We start from the raw sequence: 25764 nt of genomic DNA, 5'->3' as shown, positions 1-25764 counted from the left end.
TAACCATAAGTTTGTTTTCTGTGTCTGTGAGTCTGTTTCCGTTTTGTAAATAAGTTCATTTGTGTCATATTTTAGATTCCGCATGTAAGTGATATCATATGGTATTTGTCTTTCTCTTTCTGATTTACTTCATTTAATATGATAATCTCTGGGTCCATCCGTGTTGCTGCAAATGGCATTATTACATTCTTTTTTATGGCTGAGTAGTATTCCATTGGTATATATACCACATCTTCTTTATCCATTTATCTGTCGATGGACATTTAGGTTGCTTCCATGTCTTGGCTATTGTAAATAGTGCTGCTATGAACATTGGGGTGCATGTATCTTTTCAAATTATAGTTTTCTCCAGATATATGCCCAGGAGTGGGATTGCTGGATCATATGGCAACTCTATTTTTAGTTTTTTGAGGAACCCAGGAATGGGATTGCTGGATCATATGGCAACTCTATTTTCGGTTTTTTGAGGAACCTCCATACTTTTTTCCATAGTGGCTGCACCAGTTTACATTCCCAGCAATAGTGTAGGAGGGTTCCCTTTTCTCCACACCCCCTCCAGCATTTGTTATTTGTAGACTTTTTAATGATGGCCATTCTGACTGATGTGAGGTGATACCTCATTATAGTTTTGATTTGCATTTCTCTAATAATTAGAGATGTTGAGTATCTTTTCACGTCCCTGTTGGCCATCTGTATGTCTTCTTTGGAGAAATGTCTTATGTCTATTTTTCCATTGGGTTGTTTGTTTTTTTCGTTATTGAGTTGTATGAGCTGTTTGTATATTTTGGAAATTAAGCCATTGTCGGTTGCAAATATTTTCTCCCAGTTCATAGTTTTAAACTCAAATATCTTTAGTTCCTTTGTAAAGGAAGCCAAAAATGGATGAACTTATTTTCAGTAATTTTCAGTATTTTATGTCATTTGGGAATGATCTAGATATTTAATGACTACCCATCATTTAATTGAACTTAGCAAAACTGTAAAGTTTCAGGTTGCCAAAAAATTTGGGGAGGCTACTTAAAAGGTTTATCTAGAACCATTTATCTCTCCATATCCCTTCAATTCACTTCTTTTTTTTTTAATTTAATTTTTTTTTATTGGAGTAAAATTGCTTTACATTGTTGTGTTAGTTTCTGCTGTGCATCAATTCACTTGTTTTTAACAGGCATGTTTAGACCACTCATGAAAAATTTTATCTTACCAAGTTATTTTTCTTGCTGACAAGTTTTTTTTTTTAGCACAATGAACTTATTTGACCTGAACTAAGATAACATGAACTAATCTGACCAGTAAACCCAACTAGAATGAAAATTGTATGCCTGCATTATTTTCAGTCTTGATAACTCCAAAGACATGCCTATTTTAATTAAAACAACAACCTTAAGCTAGCTTTCATTTTCTAAAATTTAAACCTAGATAGCGTGAACCTGAAAAGCATTTTGGGTTAGTTTATGTAATATTTCTTTAATTCACATAAGCACTTGTTTATTTTTAAGAGCTCTCTCACAGATTAATTTTGGCAGTACCACTTGGAAATACAAAAGGAAAAAAAAACAACCCACACATCTACAACACAGATATACACATGAATAAAGACACATGAAAATACAGACAGATGCAAAGGGACCTTATGGTTTCATTTTAAATTTTAGCTAAGTCTCAGATACAAACTCAAAAGAATACTTAGATCCAAATTGTGTTTGCATGCTGTCAGGTTCCATGCTTTCAGGTTCCTTTTAAGATCTGTTTTTCAAGTCAGTTTGTCTTTTAGAAGACAAACTGCATACCAAAGAATTCATTACTTTGTCTCCTAAGAGGCTTAGACCCCTCTTTTAAGGTACTCCTTAAGGTGGGTTTATCTAAAACAAATGTTCCTCCTTTTGAACATGATGGGTGACTTAGCAGAAGTCTCAACAAAAACAGAAACAGAAAGCAAGATTTCTCCTAGGAGTTTTGGAGTGTATTTGTCTATTATCAAAATCTAGGGCAATTGCTGTTTAAATCTTTTCTTCTAGTTATTTGCTGAAGTTAACTTAGAAACAGTAAACAGGGATTTAGCATTTGGATCCTCAGAGGTTCCAATTTTAAAAGTATAGGTTTTCACAGAGGAGGAGAGAGGAAGATGGCATGGGGGCACAGCTTGAGCACAAGGTGGCTGCTGGGGTGGAGTCTGAGCCAGGGGTCAGAGAAGACAAAGATGATGATGCCTGAGACAAAGAAATTGGAGGAGGGAACACAAGGAGCATGAAGCTTTGGAAGCCATTTTGTTTTTTTTTAGTATTTTTTGTTTTGGTTAATTTAGAAACGCAGTCTTGCAAAGAGGCAATTTTAGGGTTTTCCACATGTTTGGAAACCTCCAGGTATCAACAAAAATAAATATACCATTTGTTTTGTTTAATTTTAGAACTATGTTCCTCCAATTTAGCCTTAAGAAAAATGAGTTCGAAGAGATGGAAAGTTTCCCATAATGGTCATTGTAATTCTGAATTTCTTTTAGTTTGTTTGGACCACTTAGTTAAAAGTGTGAACGGGGGGCCCATAGTTTTTAAACATGAAACCCCCCAAAGAAGGGCTTCCCTCAGAGCGTTTAGATGACTGGGATCCCATTTCCCAAAGTTCTCCTGGAAACCCAAGAAAGTTGCTACAGTCCTACTCTGGATTCCAAAAGTTGTAAAACAAATTCTTGGATCCCAGTTAGCTCCATCTCCCAAAGAACCTTGCTGCCACGTGGTCCAGAAAACAACTCTGAGTACATACCAAGGATGAAGACTTGGACCAGAAAGGATGAAACGTTTCTCCTGAAAGAGCGAAACTGTTCCGGTTCCTCAATAAAGTTGGAGAGCTCAAAATGAAAAAAGACCAAAGTTCAGGAATCTGAGAGGAGACTCACCAAACCAAAGGCAGGCGGTGACTCACAGAAGCAATGAGCACAAGGGGCTCAGTGCGGGTACCTCGCTCGTTTCCGCAAGCCGTCATCTCTCAGGGTTCGCCTCCTTCAGATCCTACTTCTGACATCAAATAAGTCAACTTTAATAACTTAAGTTACCTTACCAGCAAAAGCAGGTTTATTCAGGAATAGCCAGAGGAATTCCAATTCGGAAAATGCAAGCTGTGGCAGACCATAGGCAAATCCAAAAAACAAGGAAGGGGAGCTTGGGCAAAGGGGGAGTTGGGAAGGGCTGTGAGAGCCAAAGAGTCCATTGAAGGAAGCTGGGAGTCCAAAGTACAGAGGCTTTTCATTGGTTGGGCTGCTACAGCCTCTGGCTGGGCTGTCGTGGAGTGGAGAGATCTTTTCTTTTTTCTGCTGGAGAGTAGAGGTACCTTCCTATTGGAGATGGTGGCTGTGGCTCTTCCTGTTTGGAGCAATTGATGATGCTTGGCAGGGCATGAGAGCGCCCCCTACAGGTCTGTCCTGACTCCAGTTTTAGCTGAGGTTTCTTTAATTAATTCCATATCGCAAACCTTCAATTTGTTAAAACCACTATATCTATGAAATGCAATAAAGTGAAGCACAATAAAACGAGGTATGCCTATACTTTAAATAATCTCTAGGTTACTTATAATACCTAATACAATGTAAATGCTATGTAAATAGTTGCCAGCGTGCAGCAAATTCAAGTTTTGCTTTTTGGAACTTTCTGAAATCTTTTTTTCCAAGTATTTTTGACCCACAGTTAGTCAAATCTGTGGATATAGAATCCATAGATACTGAGGGCTGACCTTACACCAAATGTCTCCGTTTTTATATTGACTACAAGTTGAAATTTTGAGTATATTGGGTTAAATAACATATATTACTAAAATTAATTTTACATGTTTATTTTTACTTTTTCTAATATGGATACCAGAAATTTTTAAATTGCTTATGTGACTTGTATGTGTGTTCAAGAGCACTAGTTTACCTCTAGTTTCTACCTAGAACTGCTCTTCCTTTAACTTGACATCTGCATTTTCTTTGACCACAGCCGCCTACATCTACCTTTCCCATGGTTAGTCCTGTGTTACCTGTTTTGCAGCCTACGCCCTTTAATTCTGTCATCCCTTTCTATTCTCAATATGACAAGCCCCTTCCTGCCTTCACATTCCATTTGTTTAGCTTTGATCTTATCATTAATCATTATTAACCCTTAGTTCCCTTTCTTTCCTCAATTTCTGTATTTTGCCAGTTTCCATCCCTGACGCAATCTAACCAAGCAAGTGTTTTCCTCTTTTCTGGCTCCCTGGATGAAGGTTTCTGTTTTAGAGATTAAAATACCTTTTTGCTGATATACTTTATTAAGAATTTATGATTTCTTAGTACAGCTAGACTAAGCTGTAACTTAGCTGTTTGGTAATCCTACTAATCATCATTAACTGATTTCCGGTTATGTCCTGCACTGTACTTTCATCTGCAACAGGCTGGCCACCAACAGCCTGATATACTGTACAGCTCCTGAAGTTATGCATTGTGTTAGTCCTGCTTCTCCATTTCTAATCCTTCTACTTACTTATTTTTGAAGCACCTACAGTTTTAATAATTATCATGAAATATATAATTGTATAAAAGAATATATTACAACATGTTCAGTTTGAAAGAATAATAAAATAACTGACCACCACTCACCTTAAAAAATAAGTTAGCAATATCTTTGAAGCCCTCCTGTACTTCTCCTTTAACCCACCCCACTCCTTTGTCTTTACAGGTAACCATTATCCTGAATATTATGTTAATTGATATTTTGTTTCACCTCTTGTTTGTTTCTCTCTGCTTTCATTGGTATCAGCAGATTGAGATTCACATTCTGAATTAGCCATTGTGTATGTGACCTTTGGCAAGTTACTTTATTTCCTCTGAACATGTTTTCTCATTTTAAAAAAGATTTACGTCATAGAGGTTTTGTATAATTAACGTAGATATGTGCCTGGCTAAAGAGACTCTCCATAAAGGGAGCTTGCATTTCATCCTTCAGAAACTACATCTTCCTACTTTAAAGATTCATTTTCTTTTCCCTATCTCATGAAATTTGGTCCTGTACCTTAGGTGAACTCACCTACTCGTGTGGCAAGGAGTTAGTTTTATGCTGCTGATCACAACCGTGTTCTATACATGTCTAATAACTCTGTAACACCTTTATACCTGGGGTTTTCTTTGACAGTTAAAACTCAACATAATACAGTTGAATTGATCACTTTTTCATCCAAAGCAGAGAAAACAGCTAATGCAAAGACATTAGGAGAAAATAAACTTGGTATGTTTGAGGGAAATAAGTGAGGCCAATGTGGCAGGAGAGTGATGGGATATGAGATGAGGTCCAAGAGGTGGCCTGATCATTTTTGGCTCTTTATGCATCCTGAGCTACCCAATCCTCAAACCTTGGTGCTTCCTTACCACTTATATCTAGTGACTTAGAAGTCCTGCTATTTCAGTATACCAGTTATTTTGAAATATGCCTCCTTTGTCTAGATTCATCATGGTAGACCAGACCCTTATCATCATGTACCTAGACTATAACAAAGGTACCTAACTGGTAACCCTGATGTGGATCCTTTTCTCCAGGACTCCATATTATTGTAATAGTCCTTTTCATTAAACAAATCCAATGATATTGCTGCCCTGTTCAAAATATCCTGGGGCTCCTTTTAAGATAAAGTCCTTACATATCTTGACATATCTTTTTAATTCAGCCCTAATCTAATTCTTTGGCCACACTGGCTCACCCACCCCTATGCTCTGGCATCACTGACCTTTTCAGAGTTCAGCAGATTTTTCCGGCTTTTCCATTTTCCAGGTTTTTGTGCTTCTGTTACACTTTTTGTTTTGCTTACACATTGTGCTCCTCTCCTCATATGGCCGACCGCTCCCCTACATTCCCATCCCTTGTTGAACTGTGACCTGTGGAGGCTCTCTGGAAATCTTCTCCCAGGAAGAATTAATCAGGTTTTGCTTTGCTTCTTGACATGTTATTCACACTCTTTAAAGCACTTTCTTTATTCTTTTACAGTTGAGTTAGGTAAGTTGTCAATTCCTTGAGCACAGGAACCATGTCTTTTTCAACTTTATCTTCAGGACTTCTGTTGGTGCTGGGGAAAAAAAATTGAGTTGCTGCATTTTAAATAATGTATGGTGTGAGAGTTTATTTCATTCCAAAAAAAGTTTTTGTGTGCTTAATGTTTTTCATTGACGATACTACTAAATAGCATCCTCAAAGGAAAGAAAATCTAAAGCAATTTTGCTTTGAAGCCTTATTAACTGTAGTTGAGGTCAAGAATGTAGACTGTGTCATTCAGGGATACTTTGGAAGGAAAACCTAGGGGATGTATTGGTCATGTCCAAAAAAGCATAAGCTGTGTGAACAGTGCAGTGGTTAAGTACCTCCGTGTCAACTGGAGAGAGGTGTTTTTCTCCAGAGTAGACTGGCCTAATTGAGATGTTTGCCAGCCTAATTAGCCTCCTGTTTTTGCTTGTCTTTGTTTTTCTATTGTCAGGAACACTTGGTGTGTTAATTGGGGTGGGGGGAGAGCTATGTGATTCTTAAAATAAGCTTTCTCATAAACTGGTCCATATTATCGAGGGAAAGATTTAAGGGAATTGTAACTTATTAGTGGGAATGGGAGAAGCCAAGTGTTGTAGTGAGACAGAAATTTCCACTGGGTTACTGGGAGCAGGAAGACTGTTGGTGGGTGACTCAGCTGTTTTCTCAACCTGTCTCATGTGATAGAGTGTGCATGATGTCTGTTTATTATCGGCAGAGTAAGTACTAAGGGAGTCACATTACACAGCAGGCATAATATTTATTTAACCAGCTCAGTGATGATCTAAAAATAGCTTGTAGGGGATTTTTATTTTCTTACTACATTTAGCATCTCAAGATAGAAGAATCATAATGGAGACCCACTGATGAGTGTTCTCCCTTGTAGATAACTTTGAATATTATATTTGGCCAGTACTATTTCACTTCTTTCAATGTAAATATGAAAGCTTTGATATTTGAATAAAAGGTTAGGAAAAGAAGATAGCCTTCTAATTATCCAGAAAATAATTCTACACAATTACGCTTTAGCTTGTATTCTGGACAAATACTCATTTTGGGTGCTTCAGGGCCATCACTGAGGTATTTATGTACGAAATTTTTTTTTTTTTTATAGTATTATTATTTTTTTTAATTAATTAATTTATTTATTTATTTTTGGCTGTGTTGGGTCTGCCTTTCTGTGCGAGGGCTTTCTCCAGTTGTGGCGAGCGGGGGCCTCTCTTCATCGCGGTGCGCGGGCCTCTCACTGTCGTGGCCTCTCCCGTTGCGGAGCATGAGCTCCAGACGCGCAAGCTCAGTAGTTGTGGCTCACGGGCTTAGTTGCTCCGCGGCATGTGGGACCTTCCCAGGCCAGGGCTTGAACCCGTGTCCTCTGCATTGGCAGGCAGACTCCCAACCACTGCGCCACCAGGGAAGCCCTGTACGAAATTTTTATGTAGGAACTTTTCCTTTTTGTGAAGTTAAAGCACATGCTTTTTTGAAATAGAAATGTTAGTGATGTATATTTGCTGGATTTTGTTAATATTAACTTAGGATATTTGTAGTGTTACTCTGATTTTCTTGATTTACTCACCTTGTACTCAGGGTTGGCACCAATGGGTACTGTAATTGAGTCTTTCAGTGTGTCAAAATGTGATTACTATTACCCTGTGTACCTATTTACATGCTTGGCTCTGAAAGAGAAAGCACTTGGAAGCCTGAGCATATCTAGTAATCATAATCTTCTCATTTGTCTGGGAAGCAGTGAGTCGCTGTGATTAATTCTTTTTGACATTTGAGTGTTGTTGCTCTTTGAGGTGGAGCATATGAACTTGAGTCCGAGATTATTTCGAAAGGGAAAGGGAAAATGGATTCATTAGAAAGAAATAATGTCAGCATTCTGTTTACAGTAATGTTTAAGTGGGAATATTTAATTAGTCTAGTAGTCTATAAAATTACATTACTTACAGTGCTTGATACTATGGGAAATACATACCTTTTTATGGTGGATGAAAAAAATGACTTGTGCATTAAACAGTTATTGCACTGTTTTAATTTGCTTCATTCTCTGTTTCAAAAAAATATTAAGGAAACGAGAGAATTTGTTTTAATTTTGAATATTTAGTGGGATTTCTATTTTAGCATCTTTTTAGTTGGTGCAGTCATTAGGAATTTAATATACCTGGAAGGACATACCTTCTAATTCACTCCATGTAAATGGGACTGACTTGAACACCATTTGGAAGTAATTCCAGCAATTGCACTGGCTATTTGTGGTTCCATACCTGACCTGTTGCAATAGATAAATGAAAAAATTGGTTGTTTCTCAGTGTTAAAATTGTCTGGGCCTGAAAATCTAAGGTTCAGCCATGGTGCTTGGGCATGTTCCAGAGAACAAGTTACAAAAGGATACCAAGTAAACTCAGCTATTCCACAGCAGATAAATTCAGATTTGGGAAAAGAGAAAGTGGTTCTCCACTTCTTGTAAGATTGGCAGTTAGTTGCAACAGATGTCTCACTGAACCCTGAATGACATGCAGAAACAATGTTTTCCTCTGTAATGGAGGAATTATTTCTATTTCCTATGGTCATTTGTAGTGTTTCTTTGATGATGTCCAGTGTAGGGAGGGGGAATTTTTTTTGTTTTCATTTAAAACCTCTTTATGAGGTAGTTGAATATATATTCTGCCTGGGTCTGATTCTCTGTGTTACTCTCCTTCCTTGGAAATAAAAGATAAGAACTTGGTTTTTCCCTTCACTGAAATATATAAAGGGCATTGTGTGTTGTGCAGACCGTTAAATGATGATTTTAAAGTCTGTATTAGGTGATTTTTTACAAGTAGCTACCATTTATGAGTTTCAGGTGGATTACAGTGCCATATCAAGTTGTCATTGTTTAGAGAGGTCTACTTGATCAAGTACTGCTTAAAATTCAACGAGATATAAATAAGTATATATGTGTATATACAGATATGTATTAGTCTGACAGCTAATTGATGAAGTTGAATAAATGCTGTCAAAACAAAGTAGTTTGTGATCAGACCTTGTGATAATGTGTGTTGATACTTTAAAATTTTTTAAAATGTGGTAAATACATATAAAATTTGCTGTCTTAACCATTTAAAACTGTATAGTTCAGTGATATTAAGTACATCCACATATTTGTGCAACCGTCATACCATCTATCTCTAAAACTCTTTTCATCTCATACAACTGAAACTCTGTACCCATTAAATGATAACCCCCACCCCCTCTTCCCCTACCATCTGGCAACAACCATTCTATTTTCTGTCTTTAAATTTGACTAGTCTAAGTACCTCATAAGTGGAATCATACACTGTTTGTCTTTTTGTGACTGGGTTACTTCACTTAGCATAATGTCTTCAAGGTTCATTCATGTTGTTGCATGTATCAGAATTTCCTTACTTTTTATGACTGAATAATACTCCATTATATGTATATACATTTTGTTTATCCATTCACCTGTCACTGGACACTTGAGTTGCTTCCACCTTTTGGCTATTGTGAATACTTCTGTGAACATAGGTATATAAACATCTCTTCAAGGCTGTGCTTTTAAATCTTTTGCGTATATACCAGAAATAGAATTGCTCAACTACCTGACAATTCTATTTTCCATTTTTTTGAGAACTGTCATTCTGTTTTCCATACTGGCTGCACTGTTTTACATGCGTACCAGCAATGCACAAGGGTTCCAGTTTCTCCACATCCTAACCAAACATTTGTTATTTTCTGTATTTTCTTTCTTTTTTTCTTTAGTAGCCATCCTAATGGGTGTGAGTTAGTATGTCATTGTAGTTTTGATTTGCATTTTTCTCCAGTGATTAGCGATGTTGAATATCTTTTCATGTGCTTACTGGCTATTTGTGTACCTTCTTTGGAGAAATGTCTATTCAAATTCTTTACCCATTTTTCAATCAGGTTTTTTTTGTTGTTGAATTGTAGGATTTCTGGATATTAACTTCTTTTCAGATATATGATTTACAAATATTTTCTCCAATTTTGTGAGTTTTTCCCTCATTGTGTCCTTTGATGCCTAGTAGTTTTTAGTTTTGATATAGTCCAGTGTATCTTTCTTTCTTTTGTTTCTTGTATTCTTGGTGTCATATCCAAAAATCATTGCTAAATCCAGTATCATAAAACTTTCTCCCTATATTTTCTCCTAAGATTTTTATACTCTTAGCACTTAGGATTTGGTCTTTTATACATTTTGAGTTTATTTTCGTACATGGAGAAAGGTAAGGGTCCAGCTTCCTTCTTTTGCATGTGGATATCCAGTTTTTATAACACCATTTGTTTTAAAGACTGTCCTTTCCCCATTGAGTAGTTTTGGTACCCTTGTCAAAAATAATTTGGTCATACATATGAGGGTTTATTTCTGGAGTTTTTATTCTCTTCCATTTGTTTATATGTCTGTCTTTATGCCAGTATCACATTGTTTTGATTTCTGTAGACTTGTAATAAGTTTTGAAATCAGGATGTTTGAGATCTCCAACTTTGTTCTTCTTTTCCAAGATTATTTTGGCTTTTCACAGTCCCTTGAGATTCCATGTGAGCTTTAGGGTGGAGTTTTCTATAGCTGCAAAACATGTCATTGGGATTTGATAGGGATTGTATTGAATCTGTAAATTACTTTGGGAAGTATTGACATCTTAACAATATTAAGTATTCCAATTCATGAACATGGAATCTCTTTCCATCTATTTATGTCTTCTTTAATTTCATTAAGCAACATTTTGTAGTTTTCAGTGTACAAGTCTTTCACTTCCTTGGTTAATTTTATTTCAAAGTATTCTTTTTGATTCTATTATAAATGGAATTTTCTTTTTTTAAAATTGATTGAAGTATAATTGATTTACAGTGTTGTGTTAATTTCTGCTGTACAGCAAAGTGATTCAGTTACAGATATATTTACATTCTTTTTCATAGTCTTTAGCATTATGGTTTATCACAGGATATTGACTGTAGTTCCCTGTGCTATACAGTAGGACCTTGTTGTTTATCCATTCTATATATAATAGTTTGCATCTGCTAATCCCAAACTCCCAACCTAAATGGACTTGTTTTCCTAATTTCCTTTTCAGATTTATTGCTAATGTATAGAAAGAACTAGTTTTTATGTGTTTATTATTTATACTGTAACTGGTGAATTTGCTTATTACTTCTAACAGACTTTTATGAAATCTTTAGGGCTCTCTGCATAGATTATGCTGTCTATAAACAGAGATAATCTTTTTTTTTTTTCCTAATTTGGATTCTTTTTATTTTTTTTCTTGTCTAATTGCTCTGGATAGAATTTCCAGTACTATGTTGAATAGTTGTGGTGTAAGCAGGCATCTTTGTCCTATTCCTGATCTTAAAGGAAAAGCTTTCAGTCTTTCACCAATGAGTATGATGTTAGATGTGAACTTCTCACGTATGGTCTCTATTATATTGAAGTAGTTTTCTTCTATTCCTAGTATGTTGAGTGTTTTTATCATGAAAGGGTGTTGTAGTTTATCAGATCGTTTTTCTGCATCAGTTCAAATGATCTTGTGGTTTTTTTCTCTTCATTTTAGTGTGGGGGTATTATATTGATTTATTTTTGTTTGTTGAATGAACCTTGCATTTCAGGAATAAATCTCACTTGGTTATGGTGTATAATCCTTTTGATGTGCTATTGAATTCTGTTTGCTAGTATTTTGTTGTGGATATTTACATTAGGGATATTAGTCTGTACTTTTCTTGTATTGTTTTTATCTGTCTTTAGTATCAGGATAATGTTAGGCTCATAGTATGAGTTTGGAAGTGTTCTCTCTTCTTCAGTTTTTCGGAAGAATTTGAGGAGGATTGTTGTTAATTCTTTAAATGTTTGGTAAAATTCACCAGTGAAACCATGCAGTCCTGGGCTTGTCTTTGTTGCAAGGTTTTTGATGAGTAATTCAGTCTCCTTTCCAGTTATAGGTCCGTTTAGTTTTTCTATTTTTTCATGGTTCAGTTTTCATAGGTTGTGTGCTTCTAGGAGTTTGTCCATTTCATATAGGTTATCTAGATTTTGGTGTAAAATTGGTTATGGCATTCTCTTTATAATCCTTTTTATTTCTGTAAAATCAGTTAAAATGTCCCCATGTTGATTTCTGATTTTATTTATTTATCTCTCTTATTTTTCTTTTTCTTATTCAGTCTAGCTAAAGTTTTGTCAATTTTGTTGACCTTGGTTTCATTGCTTTTTTTTTCCCTATGGTTCTATTCTGTATTTTTTTTTATTTTTTTATTTTTCTAATTTTCATTTTATATTGGAATATAGTTGATTAACAATGTTGTGTTAGTTTCAGGTGTACAGAAAAGTGATTCAGTTATACATATACTGTGTTTTTTAAAATCTGCTTTAGTGTTTATTATTTCCATTTTTCTAATAGCTTTTGGTTTAGTTTGTTCTTCTATTTCTAGTTCCTTAAGGTGTAAAGTTAGGTTGTTGATTTGAGATTTCTTCTTTTTTAATGTAAGCAGTTACAGCACTAAATTTCCCTTTTAGCGCTGTTTTTGTTGCGTCCCATAAGTTTTGGTATGTTGTCTTTTCATTTTCATTTGTCTCAAGATATTTTCTAATTTCCTTTGGCATTTCTTTGGTCGTTTAAGAGTCTGCTATTTAATTTTCACATCTTTGTTATTTTCCATCTGCTATTGATTTCTTTCATTGCATTGTGATCAGAAAATATAGTTTTAAAAATTCATTGAAAATTGTCTTGTGGCCAAACTTATGGTCTGTTGTAGACAATGTTCCGTGTGCACTTAAGAAAACTATGTATTCTGCTGTTGTTGGATCACATGTTTTGTATGTCTTTTAGGTTCAGTTGGGTCTACAGCATTGTTTAAGTCCTCTATTTGTTTATTGATTTTTTTTCCCCTCTGGTTCTTCTATCCATTACTGAAAATGGGGCTTTGCAGTCTCCTACTGTTATTGTAGAACTGTCTATTTCTCCCCTTAATGCTGTCAGTGGCAGCTTCATAAATTTAGGATCTCTGATATTTGATGAGTATATAAGTGTTGTATCTTGGCAAATTGACATTTTCTCATTATATAATGCCCTTTGTCTCTTATGACAATTTTTTACTTAATGTGTGTTTTGGCTGATATTAGTATAGCCATCCCTGCTCTTTTTTGGTTACTTTGCATGGGATATCCTTTTCCTTCTTTCAGTTTCAATCTGTGTGTTCTTAGGTCTAAAGTGAATGTTTTGTAGACAGCATGTCATTGAATCCTGTTTTTTAGAATCCATTCTGACAACCTGTCTTTTGATTAGATGAGTTTAATCTACTTATATTTAAATTAATTACTGGTAGAGAAGGACTCACACTTGCCATTTTGTTGTTTATTTATGACTTATAGCTCTTTTTTGTTGTTTTTGTTATTGTTAAATCATTTATTCCCTTACTACCTTGCTTTGTATTTAGTTGAGTTTTCATAGTGACATGTTTTAATTCCCTTCTCATTTCCTTTTGTATATATCCTATGGATATTTTCTTATTGGTTACCATGGGGAGTGCATGAATATACAGTTGTAACATTCTATTTTAAACTAATAACAACTCAACTTCAATTACTTACAAATACTCTATACTCCTTTACACCTATGCCTCCTCCCACTTTATGATATTGATGTCACAAATCGCATCTTTATATATTATGTATCCATTAACAAAGATTTATAATTACTTTTATGCTTTTGTCCTTTAAGTCCTATAAAATAATAAAAAGTGGAGTTATGAGTCAAAATGAAAATAATACAAGTTTTAAAATTTACCCACATATTTCCCTTTACTGGAGAATTTCATATTTTTGTATGGCTTCTGGTTACTTTCTAGTGTCCTTTGTTTCTAATTTAAAGACACGGCTTAACATTTCTTGTAGGGCAAGTCTTGTGGTAATGAATTCCCTCAGGTTTTATCTGGAAATTTCTCCCTCATTTTTGAAGGACAGTTTTGTGGGATATAGAATTCTCATTTGACAGGTGTTTTTTCTTTCCCCCTAACACTTTGGCTATAATATGTCTGTCTTGGAGTTCATTGAGCGTCTTACATTTGTATGTCCTGTCTTTCCTCAAATTTGGGACATTTTCAACCATTATTTTTTCAAATAAGCCCTCTACCTCTTTCTCTCTCTCTTCTCCTTTAATGCACATATTGGTTTGTTTGTTTTTTATAGTTTTTTTTTTTGATTTTTGAATTTTATTGTATTTATTTTTTTATACAGCAGGTTCTTATTAGTCATCAATTTTATACACATCAGTGTATACATGTCAATCCCAATCACCCAATTCAGCACACCACCATCCCCACCCCACCGTGGCTTTCCCCCCTTGGTGTCCATACGTTTGTTGTCTACATCTGTATCTCAACTTCTGCCCTGTAAACTGGTTCATCTGTACCATTTTTCTAGGTTCCACATACATGCGTTAATATACGATATTTATTTTTCTCTTTCTGACTTACTTCGTTCTGTATGACAGTCTCTAGATCCATCCACGTCTCAACAGATGACTGAATTTCGTTTCTTTTTATGGCTGAGTAATATCCCATTGTATATATGTACCACAACTTCTTTATCCATTCATCTGTCGATGGACATTTAGGTTGCTTCCATGACCTGGCTATTATAAATAGTGCTGCAATGAACATTGGGGTGCATGTGTCTTTTTGAATTATGGTTTTCTCTGGGTATATGCCCAGTAGTGGGATTGCTGGGTCATATGGTAATTCTATTTTTAGTTTTTTAAGGAACCTCCATACTGTTCTCCATAGTGGCGGTATCAATTTACATTCCCACCAACAGTGCAAGAGGGTTCCCTTTTCTCCACACCCTCTCCAGCATTTGTTGTTTGTAGATTTTCTGATGATGCCCATTCTAACTGGTGTGAGGTGATACCTCACTGTAGTTTTGATTTGCATTTCTCTAATAATTAGTGATGTTGAGCAGCTTTTCATGTGCTTCTTGGCCATCTGTATGTCTTCATTGGAGAAATGTCTATTTAGGTCTTCTGCCCATTTTTGGATTGGGTTGTTTGTTTCTTTAATATTGAGCTGCATGAGCTGTTTATATATTTTGGAGATTAATCCTTTGTCCGTTGATTCCTTTGCAAATATTTTCTCCCATTCTGAGGGTTGTCTTTTCGTCTTGTTTATGATTTCCTTTGCTGTGCAAAAGCTTTGAAGTTTCATTAGGTCCCATTTGTTATTTTTGTCTTTATTTCCATTACTCTAGGAGGTGGATCAAAAATGATCTTGCTGTGATTTATGTCAAAGAGTATTCTTCCTATGTTTTCCTCTAAAAGTTTTATACTGTCCGGTCTTACATTTAAATCTCGAATCCATTTTGAGTTTATTTTTGTGTATGGTGTGAGGGAGTCTTCTAATTTCATTCTTTTACATGCAGCTATCCAGTTTTCCCAGCACCACTTATTGAAGACACTGTCTTTTCTCCATTGTATATCCTTGCCTCCTTTGTCATAGATTAGTTGACCATAGGTGCGTGGGTTTATCTCTGGGCTTTCTATCTTGTTCCATTGATCTGTGTTTCTGTTTTTGTGCCAGTACCATACTGTCTTGATTACTGTAGCTTTGTAGTATAGTCTGAAGTCAGGGAGTCTGATTCCTCCAGCTCCGTTTTTTTCCCTCAAGACTGCTTTGGCTATTCGGGGTCTTTTGTGTCTCCATATAAATTTTAAGATTTTTTGTTCTAGTTCCATAAAAAATGCCATTTGTAATTTGATAGGGATTGCATTGACTCTGTAGATTGCTTTGGGTAGTATAGTCATTTTCACAATATTGATTCTTCTGATCCAAGAACATGGTATATCTCTCCATCTGTTGGTATCATCTTTAATTTCTTTCATCAGTGTCTTATACTTTTCTGCATATAGGTCTTTTGTCTCCCTGGGTAGGTTTATTCCTAGGTATTTTATTCTTTTTGTTGCAGTGGTAAATGGGAGTGTTTCCATAATTTCTCTTTCAGCTTTTTCATCATTAGTGTATAGGAATGCAAGAGATTTCTGTGCATTAATTTTGTATCCTGCAACTTTACCAAATTCATTGATTAGCTCTAGTAGTTTTCTGGTGGCATTTTTAGGATTCTCTATGTATAGTATCATGTCATCTGCAAACAGTGACAGTTTTACTTCTTCTTTTCCAATTTGTATTCCTTTTATTTCTTTTTCTTCTCTGATTGCCGTGGCTAGGACTTCCAAAACTATGTTGAATAATAGTGGTGAGAGTGGACATCCTTGTCTCGTTCCTGATCTTAGAGGAAATGCTTTCAGTTTTTCACCATCGAGAATGATGTTTGCTGTGGGTCTGTCGTATATGACCTTTATTAGATTGAGGTAGGTTCCCTCTATGCCCACTTTCTGGAGAGTTTTTATCATAAATGGGTGTTGAATTTTGTCAAAAGCCTTTTCTGCATCTATTGAGATGATCATATGGTTTTTCTTCTTCAATTTGTTAATAGGGTGTATCACATTGATTGATTTGCGTATATCGAAGAATCCTTGCATCCCTGGGATAAATCCCACTTGATCATGGTGTATGATCCTTTTAATGTGTTGTTGGCTTCTGTTTGCTAGTATTTTGTTGAGGATTTTTGCATCTCTATTCATCAGTGATATTGGTCTGTAATTTTCTTTTTTTGTAGTATCTTTGTCTGGTTTTGGTATCAGGGTGATGGTGGCCTCATAGAATGAGTTGGGGAGTGTTCCTCCCCCTGCAGTTTTTTGGAAGAGTTTGAGAAGGATGGGTGTTAGCTCTTCTCTAAATGATTGATAGAATTCACCTGTGAAGCCCTCTGGTCCTGACTTTTGTTTGTTGGAGGATTTTTAATCACAGTTTCAATTTCATTACTTGTGATTGGTCTATTCATATTTTCTATTTCTTTCTGGTTCAGTCTTGGAAGGTTATACCTTTCTAAGAATTTGTCCATTTCTTCCAGGTTGTCCATTTTATTGGCATAGAGTTACTTATAGTAGTCTCTTAGGATGCTTTGTATTTCTGTGGTGTCTGTTGTAACTTCTTCTTTTTCATTTCTGATTTTATTGATTTGAGTCCTCTCTTTTTCTTGATGAGTTGGGCTAAAGGTTTATCAATTTTGTTTATCTTCTCAAAGAACCAGCTTTAGTTTTATTTATCTTTGCTATTGTTTTGTTTGTTTCTATTTCATTTATTTATGCTCTGATCTTTATGATTTCTTTCCTTCTACTGACTTTGGGTTTTGCTTGTTCTTCTTTCTCTAGTTTCTTTAGGTGTAACGTTAGATTGTTTGCGATTTTTCTTGTTTCTTGAGGTAGGCTTGTATAGCTATAAACTTCCCTCTTAGAACTGCTTTTGCTGCATCCCATAGGTTTTGGATCATCGTGTTTTCATTGTCATTTGTCTCTAGGTATTTTTTGATTTCCTCTTTGATTTGTTCAGTGATCTCTTGGTTATTTAGTAACGTATTGTTTAGCCTCCATGTGTTTGTGTTTTTTACGTTTTTTTTCCCTGTAATTGATTTCTAATCTCATAGTGTTGTGGTCCGAAGAGATGCTTGATATGATTTCAGTTTTCTTAAATTTACTGAGGCTTGATTTGTGACCCAAGATGTGATCTATCCTGGAGAATGTTCCTTGCGCACTTGAGAAGAAAGTGTAATCTGCTGTTTTTGGATGGAATGTCCTATAAATATCAATTAAATCTATCTGATCTATTGTGTCATTTAAAGCTTCTGTTTATTTATTTTCATTTTGGATGATTTGTCCATTGGTATAAGTGAGGTGTTAAAGTCCCCCACTATTATTGTGTTACTATCGATTTCCTCTTTTATAGCTGTTAGCAGTTGCCTTATGTATTGAGGTGCTCCTATGTTGGGTGCATATATATTTATAATTGTTATATCTTCTTCTTGGATTGATCCCTTGATCATTATGTAGTGTCCTTCATTTTCTCTTGTAACAATCTTTACTTTAAAGTCTGTTTTATCTGATGATAAATGAGTATTGCTACTCCAGCTTTCTTTTGATTTCCATTTGCATGGAATATCTCTTTCCATCCCCTCACTTTCAGTCTGTATGTGTCCCTAGGTCTGAAGTGGGTCTCTTGTAGACAGCATTATATATGGGTCTTGTTTTTGTATCCATTCAGCAAGCCTGTGTCTTTTGGTTGGAGCATTTAATCCATTCACGTTTAAGGTAATTATCGATATGTATGTTCCTATGACCATTTTCTTAATTGTTTTGGGTTTGTTTTTGTAGGTCCTTTTCTTCTCTTGTGTTTCCCACTTAGAGAAGTTCCTTTAGCATTTGTTGTAGAGGTGGTTTGGTGGTGCTGAATTCTCTTAGCTTTTGCTTGTCTGTAAAGCTTTTGATTTCTCCAGTGAATCTGAATGAGATCATTGCGGGGTAGAGTAATCTTGGTTGTAGGTTCTTCCCTTTCATCACTTTAAGTATATCATGCCACTCCCTTCTGGCTTGTAGAGTTTCTGCTGAGAAATCAACTGTTAACCTTATGGGAGTTCCTTTGTATGTAATTTGTCATTTTTCCCTTGCTACTTTCAATAATTTTTCTTTGTTTTTAATTTTTGCCAATTTGATTACTATGTGTCTCGGCGTGTTTCTCTGTGGGTTTATCCTGCATGGGACTCTCTGTGCTTCCTGGACTTGGGTGGCCACTTCCTTTCCCATGTTAGGGAAGTTTTCAACTATAATCTCTTCAAATATTTTCTCAGGTCCTTTCTCTCTCTCTTCTTCTGGGACCCCTATAATGTGAATGTTGTTGCGTTTAATGTTGTTCCAGAGGTCTCTTAGGCTGTCTTCATTTCTTTTCATTCTTTTTTCTTTATTCTGTTCCGCGGCAGTGAATTCCACCATTCTGTCTTCTAGGTCACTTATCCGTTCTTCTGCCTCAGTTATTCTGCTATTGATTCCTTCTAGTGTAGTTTTCATTTCAGTTATTGTATTGTTCATCTCTGTTTGTTTGTTCTTTAATTCTTCTAGGTCTTTGTTAAACATTTCTTGCATCTTCTCCATCTTTGCCTCCATTCTTTTTCCAAGGTCCTGGATCATCTTCACTATCATTATTTTGAATTCTTTTTCTGGAAGTTTGCCTATCTCCACTTCATTTAGATGTTTTTCTGGGGTTTTATCTTGTTCCTTCATCTGGTACATAGCCCCCTGCCTTTTCATCTTGTCTATCTTTCTGTGAAGGTGGTTTTTGTTCCACAGGCTGCAGGATTGTAGTTCTTCTTGCTTCTGCTGTGTGCCCTCTGGTGGATGAGGCTATCTAAGAGGCTTGTGTAAGTTTCCTGATGGGAGGGACTGGTGGTGGGTAGAGCTGACTGTTGCTCTGGTGGACAGAGCTCAGTAAAACTTTAATCTGCTTGACTGTTGATGGGTGGGGCTGGGTTCCCTCCCTGTTGATTGTTTGGCCTGAGGCAACCCAACACTGGAGCTTACCTGGGCTCTTTGGTGGGGCTAATGATGGGCTCTGGGAGGGCTCACGCCAAGGAGTACTTCCCAGAACTTCTCCTGCCAGTGTCCTTATCCCCACGGTGAGCCACAGCCACCCCCCGCCTCTGTAGGAGACCCTCCAACACTAGCAGGTAGGACTGGTTCACTCTCCCCTGGGGTCACTGCTCCTTCCCCTGGGTCCCCATGCACACACTACTTTGTGTGTGCCCTCCAGGAGTGGAGTTTCCCCCAGTCCTGTCGAAGTCCTGCAATCAAATCCCACTCGGCTTCACAGTCTGATTCTCTAGGAATTCCTCCTCCCATTGCCGGACCCCCAGGTTGGGAATCCTGACGTGGGGCTCAGAACCTTCTCTCCAGTGGGTGGACTTCTGTGGTATAAGTGTTCTGCAGTCTGTGAGTCACCCACCCAGCAGTTATGGGATTTGAGTGTACTGTGATTGCGCCCCTCCTACTGTCTCATTGTGGCTTCTCCTTTGTGTTTGGATGTGGGGTATCTTTTTTGGTGAGGTCCAGTGTCTTCCTGTCGATGATTGTCCAGCAGCTAGTTGTGATTCTGGCGTTCTCACAAGAGGGAGTGAGAGCATGTCCTTCTACTCCGCCATCTTGGTTCCTCTCTCCTGGAATAAGCACATATTGGTTTTTTGATCGGGTCCCTTATGTTCCTTAATCTCTGTTTACTTTTTTATTATTATTTTTTTGATTTTCTTCTCGAACTCGATAATTTCAAAGGTTTTCTCCTCAAGGTCCCCAGTTTTTTCTAATGTCTCTTTGTGCTGTTGAACCTTTCAAGTAAATTTTTAAAATTCAGTTACTATATTTTTCTACTCCAGAAATTGTTTGCTTGTTTTTACAATTTCTATTTCTTGGTTGCTATTCTCATTTTCTTTTTATATTGTTTTTCTAATTTCCTTTAGGTTTCTGTGTTTTCCTGTAGGTTTTTGAGCATATTCAAGACAGTTGTTTTAAAGTCTTTGTCAGGTAACTCCAAAGGCTATGTCTCTTTGAGGTCGGTTTCTAGAGATATATGGTGTTCTTTGAATGTGCCATGTTTCCCTATTTATTTATATGCCTTGTAATCTTCTGTTGATAACTGAGCATTTGAAAAAACAGCCATACCTTCCAGTATTTGAAAACTGGCTTCTTGCAGGGGAAGACCATCAGCCATCATTTTCTGTGCATACGTCTTCCCCGGGCTTGTGTGTTTGGTTTCCCCCTAATTCCACTGTATACATGGCTCCTTTTAAATGTTGTAATTGCTCAATCTTACCCTGGCTTCTTCTCAAGGCCTTATATGTTCTGTTGTGTTCTCCTGCCTGTAGTCTCTTGCCCCAGGTGCCTGCAGGTCTGAAGTCTTCCTGCAGCTCGCATGTAGTTCAACAGGTGCCACTCCTTTCAGGGACCCAATCTTATATCCAACCTATGTCACTCTTCCCATCAGTGGTCTGAGTCAGGTGAGACAGAAACCAACCCCTCAGTAAGCCCCCAGACAAGCCAGAATGTTACAAACAAGTTGAGCCTTTTTCTTTCTGTTCTGAAGGAGGAACTGGGAATTGGGTGTCTTCCTCCAGATTGTGCCATGCCAGGTAGGGGTTGGGCAAGGACAGGCAAAAACACCACTACATTTCCTATTCTTTTGAATGTGGTTATGTAGAGCTCAGGAAGAGACGGTTTTTGAAAGATTGAAGGTTCCTGGAGGCAGTGTGGATGGAAATTATTTTAGGTTCACAGTAAACGACATTAATGTGGAAATTTGGGAGAGTGAAAACAAACTGTCCCTCAGCCATCAGGAATGGAAAGTTTTGTTTTGTTTTGTTTTGAGGAAAAACTTAAGGATAGGGAAACAAAGTGAATGTTTAATATTTTAATAGCAAGAAATAAAGGAAGATCCCTTTCAGCTCTCGTATTGATCTAGGTCAGCGTTCTCAAAACTTTTTGATTCAGGACTTCTTTATACTCTTAAATAAAAATCTTGGGGGTTCTCAATATTTTGTCTTATATTTGTTAATATTTACTGTATTAGAAATTAAAACTGAGGAATTTAAAAATATTGTTTTAAAATTTAAACCTATTTTTGTAAACCTGAATAACACATTTTTATGAAAAAATATTTTCCGCAACAAAAAAAATTGATGAGAAGAATTGTATTATTCAAAGCTTTGCAAATCTTTTTAATATCTGGCTTAATAGAAGTTAGCTGGAATCGTATATCTGCTTCTGCACTTGACCTGTTACAGTGTTGTTTCAGTTGAAGTATATGAGGAAAATACAGTCTTACACCAGGATGTAACTGGGAAAGGGAGGCGTATTTTATACAGCCTCTTCAGAAAGTTGTGGTTATTCTTTGATACTATACCAAACTCAAAAAGTGGTAGTTTCTTAAACGTTAGTTGCAGTATGGAATCTGAATCCATATTAGCGAACTTTTGGTACTCTGTTACATTAAAATCTATTGGCCTATCTTGCACTTGAATTAATTATATACTTTGTATATCATCATGCGTGGGTCATTTGAAAAATATTGCTTGACTGAGTTATGTGGATCTTTCACGTACTGTTTATTATACAGTATAAAAAAATCACATTCTTATCTGGAAAGTCTATATGTTGGGAATATGCCAAGCTCATGGTGACAGTTACACATTTTCTAAAAGTTGAATTTTCATTTGAAAGCTTGAATTTTATCATTGGTAACAAATACTTTCAATTTTCCTCGATATGATAAGTTCACTTTTTTCATTTTCAATAAAATGTCTGCCATGTACCAAGGTCTGCATAAGCATAGTTTTGTCTCTTATTTATTCTTTCAAGTAAAATGGTGTTACATGGAAAAAGCACCTAGTTCAGCTTGTAACTTAAACAGTCTTATAAATGCTTTTTCTTGATATAACCTGCTAACCCCAATATACTGCAGAAGTGTTTCATTTGCTTTCTCTCATTTGGTCACACAGTATATTAAAAAGACATGTTCTAAAGCTTCCTTACTTTGTGATGTCATTTTTATGACATCTCTATATGATCAAATTACAGAGATGGAGAATAGGTTAGTCGTTCCTAAGGGTTAGATGCATGAGAGGTGAAGGGAGAAAAGAGGAAGGAAAGAAGGTGCCTATGGCTTTTATAGGGTAGTGCAAAGGATCTTCGTGAAGAACCTTTTCTGTACTGTGACTGTAGCAGTGGTGACAGGAACCTATAAATGTGATAAAATTGCCCAGAACTAAATATACATGAAAATGTGTGTGCACGTAAAACTGGAGAAATCTGAATAAGGTTGCTGGATCATATCAGTGTCATTTTTCAAGGTTTGGTATTGTACTATACTTACATAAGGTGTTACCATTAAGGAAAACTAGATGAAGAGCATATGGAAACTCTTTGTATTATGTTTTAAACTCCACATGACTCTATAATTATCTCAGAATAAAAATTAATGATTTTTACTGTCACATAAATGACATACTTAAGTACTCGCCCTTTTTTTTTTTTTTTTGTGAGTGCATGGTGAGAATGTGGGAGTGAGGAATACAAGGACTGCCATTGGTTTGATTTTTACTAAGGCACCAGTAGTTTTACCCTTCTTGTTTTTCTGTCAGTGCAAATGTCAACACAACAACAGTTTGGCATTAATATTATGAGACTGTTTTCTCTCCCAGGCCTTCTCATCACTAGGGCTCTACAGTCCACATTCTGAGAATCAGTGCCATAAAGTTTTAGTCTTTAGTTAGCTGGGGAAAACAAGTACATTTGGCCCTCTGTATCTGCGGGTGCTGAACCTGTGCATATGGAGGGCCTGCTGTACTAAATAAACTGTTTTATATGAGACTTGAGCATCTGTGGATTTTGGTATCCACGGGGGTCTTGGAACCAAGCCCCGGAGGATAGCAAGGGACAACTGTAATATGCTTAAGACTGCATGTTCAGTTCAGTGATATGTCTCTGCTTCTCTCTCCAGCGTTTTATCTTGGACTCTTGCTTATGGGATGTTACTGTACTTCTGTAAAATTAGAGTTACATTTGTAAAGATATAAAAGGTAGACATGAGAAGAGTAAAATTTTGGAATTAGCAGCTTTCTGCCTCTGTGCTGTATAGTATGGTAGCAACTAGCCATATCTGGTTATTTAAATTTAAATTCTAAGTGATTAAAATGTGTATAAATAAATTTAAATTGGACCAGTGGTTATACAGTTTCAGTTTTGCAAGATGAAAAAGTTCATCACAGAAATTTTTATTTACACTGGTTGTGTAGCTCTCAGGAAGACAATTGTAAGAGGTTGAAGGTGCTTGGAAGCATTGTGGATGCCAATATGGTCAAAGTGCTGGTCTACACTTTAAGGTATTATCTTTACTTCTCTGGCCAGATTTAGATGTCAAACATTTATTTGATAGAAGAGTTTCTCACTATTTATATCCTCTAATAGCCAGTTAATAAGAATGAAGGAACACATTTATGCATATATATGTATATATATACACACACATACAGTTATAAAGAAAAATATTAAAACAAAATTGAGAACTTTTATAAATTTATAGTAATAGTCTATTTAAAAAAAATAATTGGTGTATCCATGGGTACTGTTTTTATTTAGATTTTAAAAGTAGGGCTTCCCTGGTGGCGCAGTCATTAAGAATCTGCCTGCCAATGCAGGGGAGAGGAGTTTTGAGCCCTGGTCCGGGAAGATCCCACATGCCGTGGAGCAACTAAGCCCGTGTGCCACAACTACTTAACCTGCGCTCTAGAGCCCACAAGCCACAACTAGTGAAGCCCGCACGCCTAGAGCCCGTGCTCCGCAACAAGAGAAGCCACCGCAATGAGAAGCCTGCGCACCGCAACAAAGAGTAGCCCCTGCTTGCTGCAACTAGAGAAAGCCTGTGCACAGCAACAAAGACCCAACGCAGCCAAAAATAAATAAATAAAATTAATTTATTTTTTAAAAAAAAGTAATTCCCAGCTCTAAGATGACAGAAATAGATTTGCCTCTGGTACCTTTAAAGTGTCATGTTTTACATTCCAACATTTTTAATCAATCTGGAATTTTTTGGTATCATGAGTTGAGCGTATATATCCTCCTTCCCCCTAGATGATTATCTAGTCATCCCAACACAATTTATTAAGTAATTTAGGTATTTCTCTAGTGACTTGAAATACTACCAACATTCTGTACCTATATGTGCTTATTTCAGCATTCTCTCTCAATATCATTCTTTCCATGTCATTAAATGCTCCTCTGTATCTTTTTTAACGACTACAAAGGATCATACTGAGTAAATACTACGTACATCTATTATCTATCTCTTTATTGCTTAAATTGTGGATTTCTTGAAGCTTAAAAAACCAGTAAACAGGGCTTCCCTGGCGGCGCAGTGGTTGAGAATCTGCCTGCCAATGCAGGGGACACGGGTTCGAGCCCTGGTCTGGGAAGATCCCACATGCTGCGGAGCAGCTAGGCCCGTGAGCCACAATTACTGAGCCTGGGCGTCTGGAGCCTGTGCTCCGCAACGAGAGGCCACGATAATAAGAGGCCCGTGCACCGCGATGCAGAGTGGCCCCCGCTTGCCACAACTAGAGAAAGCCCTCGCACAGAAACGAAGACCCAACACAGCCATAAATAAATAAATAAATAAATAAATTTTAAAAAACAAAACAAAAAAACAAACCAGTAAACATATATTATTGGCCTCATTTAGGCACATAGCCCACAGCATAGTGTCTTTGTGTTACATTTCCATAAATATTGTTGATTTAGTTTTCATTGTGATTTATGAGACCATATTTCAGTTGTTTGCCAGAAATATTTAAAACTTCGCAAAATACAGACCTCCTACTGGATTTTCTGGTTTGCTTTACTATTTTCTATCACATGAAGGGAAGTTGAAGAGAAGGGAAGCTATCACAGAGTTTATCTTCAATGAGTTTTTATTATAAAAGTAATCAATTCTTATGAAAAAGGAAAAATACATATAGGCATACCACGGCAATATTGTGGATTTGGTTCCAGAACACTGCAATAAAGCGAATATTGCAGTGATGCAATTCACACAAATTTTTTGGTTTCCCAGTGCATATAAAAGTTATGTTAACACTATATATGATAGTGCATAAAGTGTGCGATAGCATTATGTCTAAGAAAATCAATGTACGTACCTTAATTAAAAAACACAGTGGACCCTTGAACAACTTGGGAGATTGGTTCCAGGGCCCACCACACATACCAAAATCCATGGATGTTTAAGTCCCATAGTTGGCACTTTGTATGCCTGGTTCCACGTCTGCAGATTCAAC

General features: G+C 36.4%; 1 protein-coding gene across 16 annotated transcripts in view; it reads left to right on the top strand.

Moving 5' to 3' along the window:
• EIF4G3 (eukaryotic translation initiation factor 4 gamma 3) overlaps positions 1 to 25764 on the top strand; it is a 399095-nt gene that overhangs the window by 173483 nt on the left and 199848 nt on the right. The window contains exon 1 of one of the 16 annotated variants that reach the window (XM_059915333.1): positions 7008 to 7091. The exons of the other annotated variants lie outside the window; for them this stretch is intronic. The gene's annotated coding sequence lies outside the window, so the exon portion shown is untranslated. Of the gene's footprint in view, positions 1 to 7007; positions 7092 to 25764 lie in introns of those variants that run through there. 16 annotated transcript variants of the gene reach the window in all.

Source organism: Balaenoptera ricei, chromosome 1 (assembly GCF_028023285.1).
Source record: "Balaenoptera ricei isolate mBalRic1 chromosome 1, mBalRic1.hap2, whole genome shotgun sequence".
Classification (NCBI taxonomy): Eukaryota; Metazoa; Chordata; class Mammalia; order Artiodactyla; family Balaenopteridae; genus Balaenoptera; species Balaenoptera ricei.
Note: the sequence above shows the minus strand (reverse complement) of the source record. Positions and strands in the feature narration are given on the sequence as shown.